This window comes from Dipodomys spectabilis, unplaced genomic scaffold, assembly GCF_019054845.1.
Source record: "Dipodomys spectabilis isolate Male_0828 unplaced genomic scaffold, ASM1905484v1 ptg000210l, whole genome shotgun sequence".
NCBI classification, from domain to species: Eukaryota; Metazoa; Chordata; class Mammalia; order Rodentia; family Heteromyidae; genus Dipodomys; species Dipodomys spectabilis.
The window spans coordinates 3,156,092-3,162,500 of NW_024870887.1; the positions used below are offsets into that span (position 1 = coordinate 3,156,092).

General features: G+C 55.5%; 1 protein-coding gene across 1 annotated transcript in view; it reads left to right on the forward strand.

Moving 5' to 3' along the window:
* The first annotated feature begins 1,160 nt into the window (after positions 1-1,160).
* The window catches only part of Dpysl5 (dihydropyrimidinase like 5), an 81,391-nt gene continuing 76,142 nt past the window's right edge, over positions 1,161-6,409 (forward strand). Inside the window, exon 1 of the mRNA XM_042696717.1 lies at positions 1,161-1,230. The gene's annotated coding sequence lies outside the window, so the exon portion shown is untranslated. The remainder of the gene's footprint in view (positions 1,231-6,409) is intronic.

The window sequence follows — 6,409 nt, forward strand, 5'->3', positions numbered from 1 at the left end:
CCTGGCAGCCCAGGGGAGCCCAGGAAGGGTGGGGGATCCCGGGGGACCCAGCATGGAGCTAGAAGTGGGGACTTGATGCTGTGTGTTTTGCAACACCTTTTTTTGGGGGGGGGGGGAGGGAGCAAGTTGTCTATGTATGAAGTGAAGGACATTACTAAACCCTATCTAGCTATCCTTCCAACCAGGAGAAGATAGCTAAGAAGGTGGATAATGCGGGGGTCGCCCTCTTGCGCTGTAGATTTGTTGTTTTTGTTGAATCGCGCGTGTGTTTAAAACGCGAAGGAAAAAGGTGACGCTCGTGTGAACTGGGTTACAAAAATTCCCAGGGGCTTCACCGTCGCTGGAAAGGAGACGCCAAGAAATAGGACAGCCCGGCCTGGAGCACTCTCGGGGCGCAGCAGCCGCGCGATCGTCACGGCCCAGGGCTCGAACTCTGGGTTGGAGACCTCCGGGGAGCAGGTGCGGCCGACAGTGGCCAGCCACTCGGCCCACGAAAACAGTTTCCCTCGTCCCCTCCAGCCTGTAATACCGCCGGCGCCGGATCCGGTTCTGACACCAACCAGAAGGCCCCTGTGGGGCCTGGCAGAGATGAGTAGGCCCGCGGCAGCCCAGCCCGGGGACGGAGGCCGCCGCATTGTCTCAGCCCCACGGTGGGATCCCGCAGGGGGAGGGGAAGCGGGGTGTCCTCCAGGCCCGCCCCCTACCCTCCCTGGGGACCCGTGCATCACCGCGTCCCAGCCTCCCGGCTTTGTGAAGAGTCGCGAGTCACCATGGAACCCTCGAGGAATGCAGCACAGACTGCCAGGGTGGGGGGTTGGTGGAGTCGCAATTTTGGGGCCTGCGCCCTCTGTCCCTTCTCGGACCCTAGCCCCACAGAAAGGACTGTCGGGAGTTGTAGTCCCAAAGCAGCGGCCGTGCTCCGCTCGACGGATGCGGGACGCCGCCAGTCCCCGCCTCCCCTTAACCTGCGAGCGCGAGGTGGGGCGCGCAGGGGAGGAGCCGGCGGGCCGCTGATTGGCTGAGGCCGCGCCCAGCCCCCACGCGCCGCCCCTCCCCCTCCCCGCCCGCCACTTCGGACTTGGGCTCCGGCGCGCCGAGGCGGCCACGGAGCGAGCGCGCCTGCAGCCGCCGCCGCCGCCGCCGCCCCGCGAACCCGCAGCTCCCGCGCCGCCGCGAGTACGGGAAGACGGACCGACCCTCGGACCCTTGCAGCCGCAGCATCCAGGAGGAGTGGGTGATGGCACGGGGTGGTGGTGGTGGGACATCCATTGCGTCCTCTTCTGTTGCTCGCTGAGGCGCACAAAAGGGAGGGCATTGGAGGGCGCCTGGGGACCCGGCTGCCGGGCGGGCACCGGCGGGAGATGTGGTCTGGGATTGGGGGCGGCCATTAGGGCTAAGCTGGGGCGCTGGTCAGGTCCTCTTTGTACGCCCACGGAGTGCCGCGCCGCGCCTGGCGGTGATGAGTGCTCGTGGGGTTTGCAGAGGTGGCGGGGTTGAACGGGGTTCGCGCCTCCCCGGCCTTCGCCCGCCGACGTGCCGTCTGTAGCTGGGAGGCGGCAGGGGGCGGGGGCTTCTCTGGTCGCCCGGCCGTCGTGCGGTGTCCCGCGTTCCCGCCCGCCACTCACGTACACACCCTCGCTCCCTCTCGCCTGGGGGGTGGGGTCTGCCCATCCCGCACCGGCCCGCGTCGGGTTCGCGGAGCGCAGGCCTTGGGCGGACTCTGCAGCCGCCTTCCAGGCACCTGCCGAAACCACAAAGGCGCCCGCAGCCGCTCAGCCCCTCGCTGGCGCCGAACGGGGTCCCTGGGCGTCAGCCTCTCGGGAGCCCGCCCCGAAGCGTCGGGCTGCTGGTGGCGGGCGTTGGAAGGCGACGCCCCGAGCCCGGGGAGGGGGCTAAAAAATCGGAGCTGGAGGCGGCGGTGGGGAGCCAAGATGGGGAAGGCTGGAAGCCTGGGTGGGGACCGGAGGGGCCGGGGTTATAAGAAGGGGGCGGGCGCCGGTCTGAGGACGGGCGGCCGGAGCGCGGAGCAGGTGGCGGAGGCGAGGCGGGTGGGGTGAAGAATGAGGAGGGAAGGGGGGACGCGGGAGGGGGGAGACCGCGAGCGTTAGAGCCCAGAAGGCCCGGGGGGCGGGGCGGGGCGGGGGTCCGGAGGGGAGGGGCGGGGGGCGGCAAGGGGAGGGGGTCTCTCTCTGGGGAGGGGAGGGCAGCTAAGAGGCAGGTTTCAGCCTGCAGACCCTCAGCTCTGGGCGTGGGGCCCGGCGGCCCTAGTGGCTGGCTGGGCGTGGTCCTTGAACCGGGCGAGGGACCCCTAGATGGCCGATCGAGGCCGGGCTGGGCCGGTCCCGGGAGGAGCTTTGTTTCCCAGCTTACGCCGAGCTCCGAGAGGCTCGCTTAGGGTTTTGTGATCATCTGCAGGGCCCCGGGCACGCCCTGTTCTGGCGGAGCCGAAAGGCTTCGCCCAGTGGCGGATGCTGCCAGGGGAGGCGGAATGGGGGGGGGCGCCCCCCACCCGAGAGACCCGGAGAACAATGGCATACACCGATATCCACCTGATGTCCAAATACCCCCACCCCACACACACCCCGAATTCAAGTGTGCGGTCGGTGTTCTGGTGCAGAAAATGCTGGTGGAGAAAGCTCAGGGCACGTGCGTCTTTTCGGGTTTGCTCCGCTGGGAATTCCGAGGGCGAGGCGCGCGTCTCCCCCGGTGTGCGGCCGGGGTCAGCCGCCGTCCCCCCCCAGCCCCGCGCTCTAGTGTGTTCCAGCTGCGGCGTCTCCTGCCCGGCGTTGTTGGCGGACCGTGGAGACGTGGGGTGGTTAGCTGCGCCGGTGAGCGGTCCCAGAGGCTGGAGGTCGCCTCCGTCGGTACGAGTGGTTCCAGGGAGCAGCATGCTTTGTCTAGGGCTGCTGTGCTTTCCTTGGGGGTGGGGGAAGCCATCAACCTGGTGAAGTCTGGGATAAAATTAGGGAGAGCCAATGATGGAGATTACATGCCAACGGTGCGGCTCTCGGTTTTAGAGCTTGCAAGCTGGGGACGGAGTTTTTCTCTTTTCCTTTGACCACACCCAAGTCAGTGCATCCTTTGCAGATTTCTCCGGTATTGTCTGCTGACCTAAGGTGGTGGCTGCTTACCCATGGAAAGCGGATGAGGTCAATAACTAGCAGAGCTTCTGCTCAGTCTGAGCATCGGGCATATCCTTAGCTCCCTTGTCTTGTGAGGTGACAGCCCAAGGCTAGAAGTCTGTTTGACCAGTTTAGTGGAATAATTATTTCACTGATGAATTAAAGGTGAATCTTTAGCATAAAGTTAGATTTTCATTGATTAAAAAAACAAACAAGCACAGATGTACTTTTGCTCCTGGAGTGGAAGACACTTGGCAAAATGTCACAGAATGAACTAATCGATGTTTGCCATTATGTTCACTGCTGAGCCATTTGGCCCTCCTAACCTGGCCTTGAAACCTCAGGATTTGCGTGCTCTCTCTCTCCCTCTCCCTCCCTCTCTCTCCCTTTCTCTCCCTCCCTCTCTCCCCCTTCCTCTCCCCCCCCCCCCTCTCCCCTCCCCCTCCCTCTCCCTCTTCCTTCCTTCCTTCCTTTTTTTTTTTTTGTCGGTGGCCTAAACTCTCGGCCTGAGCACTATCCCTCAGCTCTTCAGCTCAAGGCTAGCTCTCTACCACTTGAGCCACAGCCCCACTTCTGGCTTTTTCTGCTTATGTGGTGCCTCATGCATGCAAGGCAAACACTCTACCACTGAGCTACCTTCCCAGCCCAGAATTTTCTTTTTTAAATAAGGTTGGTGCATAAAGGAACTGTGAGGTGACCGTTGGCTGTTGCCCAGGACAGGACATAAATAACTTCAGTTATTTATGTGAAGGTCTCTTGTCCAAGGTCCTGACTGGCCACAGGAAGTATGCAGTAGGCTAGATCTTTCTGGTTTTGAAAGATGGTACTTTGAGGAGGTACCATCTCAGTGGATGTTATTAACTATATTTTATTTAAATCTTAAACTTACACACATGTGTGTAGCTAGAGTATACAAAAACTAGGAAACACTGGAAATAAAAATATGTGACAATGTTGAATTTTTGTTTTCTTGTGAAAGAAATGTTTTCATGTCACCACACAAACAGAAAAGTTTCAAGAGGGACTACTTTCGTTGGTTTTTCTTCTTTTTGTAGTAGGTCTATGGATTTAAGGGGTGTTATCTATATATTCTGCGAACCTTCAGTGCAACCTGTCCCTAACCCAGGGAGTCCATAGATGCCCAGCTTGCTTTCATAAGAGACGAAGCAGCACCCATTTCCTCCCGAACTTTTGCTAAGGCTTCTCTTGTGAAAACTGCTGGAACATAGATCCCAGGAAGAAATCCCAGTGAACTTTATGTTCTCAAAATTATGGGCTGCCTGAGCAGTCCTGAAAGCCCGAGGACTTCAGGTACAAAAGTATGTTCTTAAGCCAGGCGCCGGTGGCTCACTCCTGTAATCCTAGTTACTCAGGAGGCTGAGATGTGAGGATCGAGGTTCAAAGCCAGCCTGGGCAGGAACATCCGTGAGACTCTAATCTCCAGTAAACCACTAGAAAACCTGAAGTGGTGCTGTGGCTCAAGTGGTAGAGCGCTCGCCTTGAGTTGAAGAGCTCAGGGACAGCGCCTAGGCCCAGAGTTCAAGCCCCACGACCGACAAAAAAAAAAAAAAAAGTGTGTTCTTGGGCTGGGAAGCATAAGCTTTTTTCAACCTAGCTTCTGTGAAATGAACCAGGACAGTTGGAGGATTCTCAGTGTGCTGCATGCTTCTGGAAACAGTTACACAGCAAGGCAAACTTGCACAGTTGACCAAAATTAGCTTTGAAGACCCCAGGTAGCCTTCATGTACAGACCTCCACCTCTTTGTCCTTTTTTTCTTACTTTCCATGGTTATCTGAGGATATATCCTCTTTTCGTAGCTCTTCTGGCTCAGGAAATGGCTTGATCCTACATTAGTTCCTTGGAACTTCGGGGCAAAGGACATCATGACCATGGGCAAGCCTCAGGCAAAAGTCAAGTGTGCATGTGTGTGTGTACAGTGTGGGAGTTGGTACTGGGGCTTGTGTCTTAGCTCAAGGCTAGTGCTGTATCACTAGAGCCACAGCTTCACTTTGCCAGCACAAGTAAACTTTTTTTTTGCGGGGGGGATTCTGTTGTGGGGTAGCGCTTTGCCACTTTGAGCTACAGCTCCATTTCTGGTTGTCTGGTGATTAATTGGAGATGAGTCTCATCAACTTTCCTGTCTGGGCTGGCTTCAAACAGTGATCGTCAGACCTCAGCCTCTGGAGAATTGCAGGCATGAGCTACCAGCATAAACTTTTTTTTTTTTTTTGTCGGTCGTGGGGCCTGAACTCTGGGCCTGGGCGCTGTCCCTCAGCTCTTCAGCTCAAGGCTAGTGCTCTTACCACCTGAGCTACAGCGCCACTTCCGACTTTTTCTGCTTATGTGGTGCTGAGGAATTGAACCCAGGGCCTCATGCATGCAAAGCAAGCACTCTACCACTGAGCCACCTTCCCAGCCCATAAACTATTTTTATAGACCTTTTTCTTTCAAATTAGAGTGTAGAAATATTGAGAGCCAAAGAAATTACAGTTGTTAAACAAGGAGTTGCAGACCCAGTTTATCTTCCTGATGTTAACATTTACCAGTTTCTGATAGAATCTGTTCCTATGTGTCCTTTTTGCTTCCTGAGCTTATAGAAATATTTCAGAAAAGTTACCTAAGAGTTACTTGACAGAATCCTGTAGGAGGACAGTAATACAGAATGTCTTTGTCAATGTGAAATCCTGTAGGAAGAAATTGGTGTAATAGGAGAGCAAATAAATGTGCTTAGTTACTTTTCAAGAAGGCAAATGTTTGATTTTGTTGCACTGCTAGTGAATAAATGAGAAATGGCTTCAAGAGCACCTTGTTTTGAATTTTTATAGGAAGACAGAAGATTGGAATGCTTTGGTAGGAATCTTTCATAAACTTTGATATTCATGAAATGTGTGAAGGAACATTGTTTACGATTTCTTCTATTTAATCTTGTTTCATTTAAAATCAGTTGTATTAACGTTGGCATTCTGAGTCTGTCAAGGGTAACCATCGGTCACAGCACAGTTTTGAACTTGTTCCTTTGCCTTCTCTCATGTGCACTCATATCTAGGCTCAAGGACATTGTATAATCAAGGGAGAACCTGACCTTGATCCACCTCTGCCACTTCCTATCTGTCTGGCCTTAGATGAGCTCATCATCTCCCAGGGACCACATTTGTTCCTATGAACAATGAGCACAGTAATGGCACGTTATCAGCTTGGGAGGATTATGATTCAATATGCACATAATCCTGAGAGCACCTACTAAGTATTCAGTAAATATCTAGTCACTACCACCCCCCACATCATC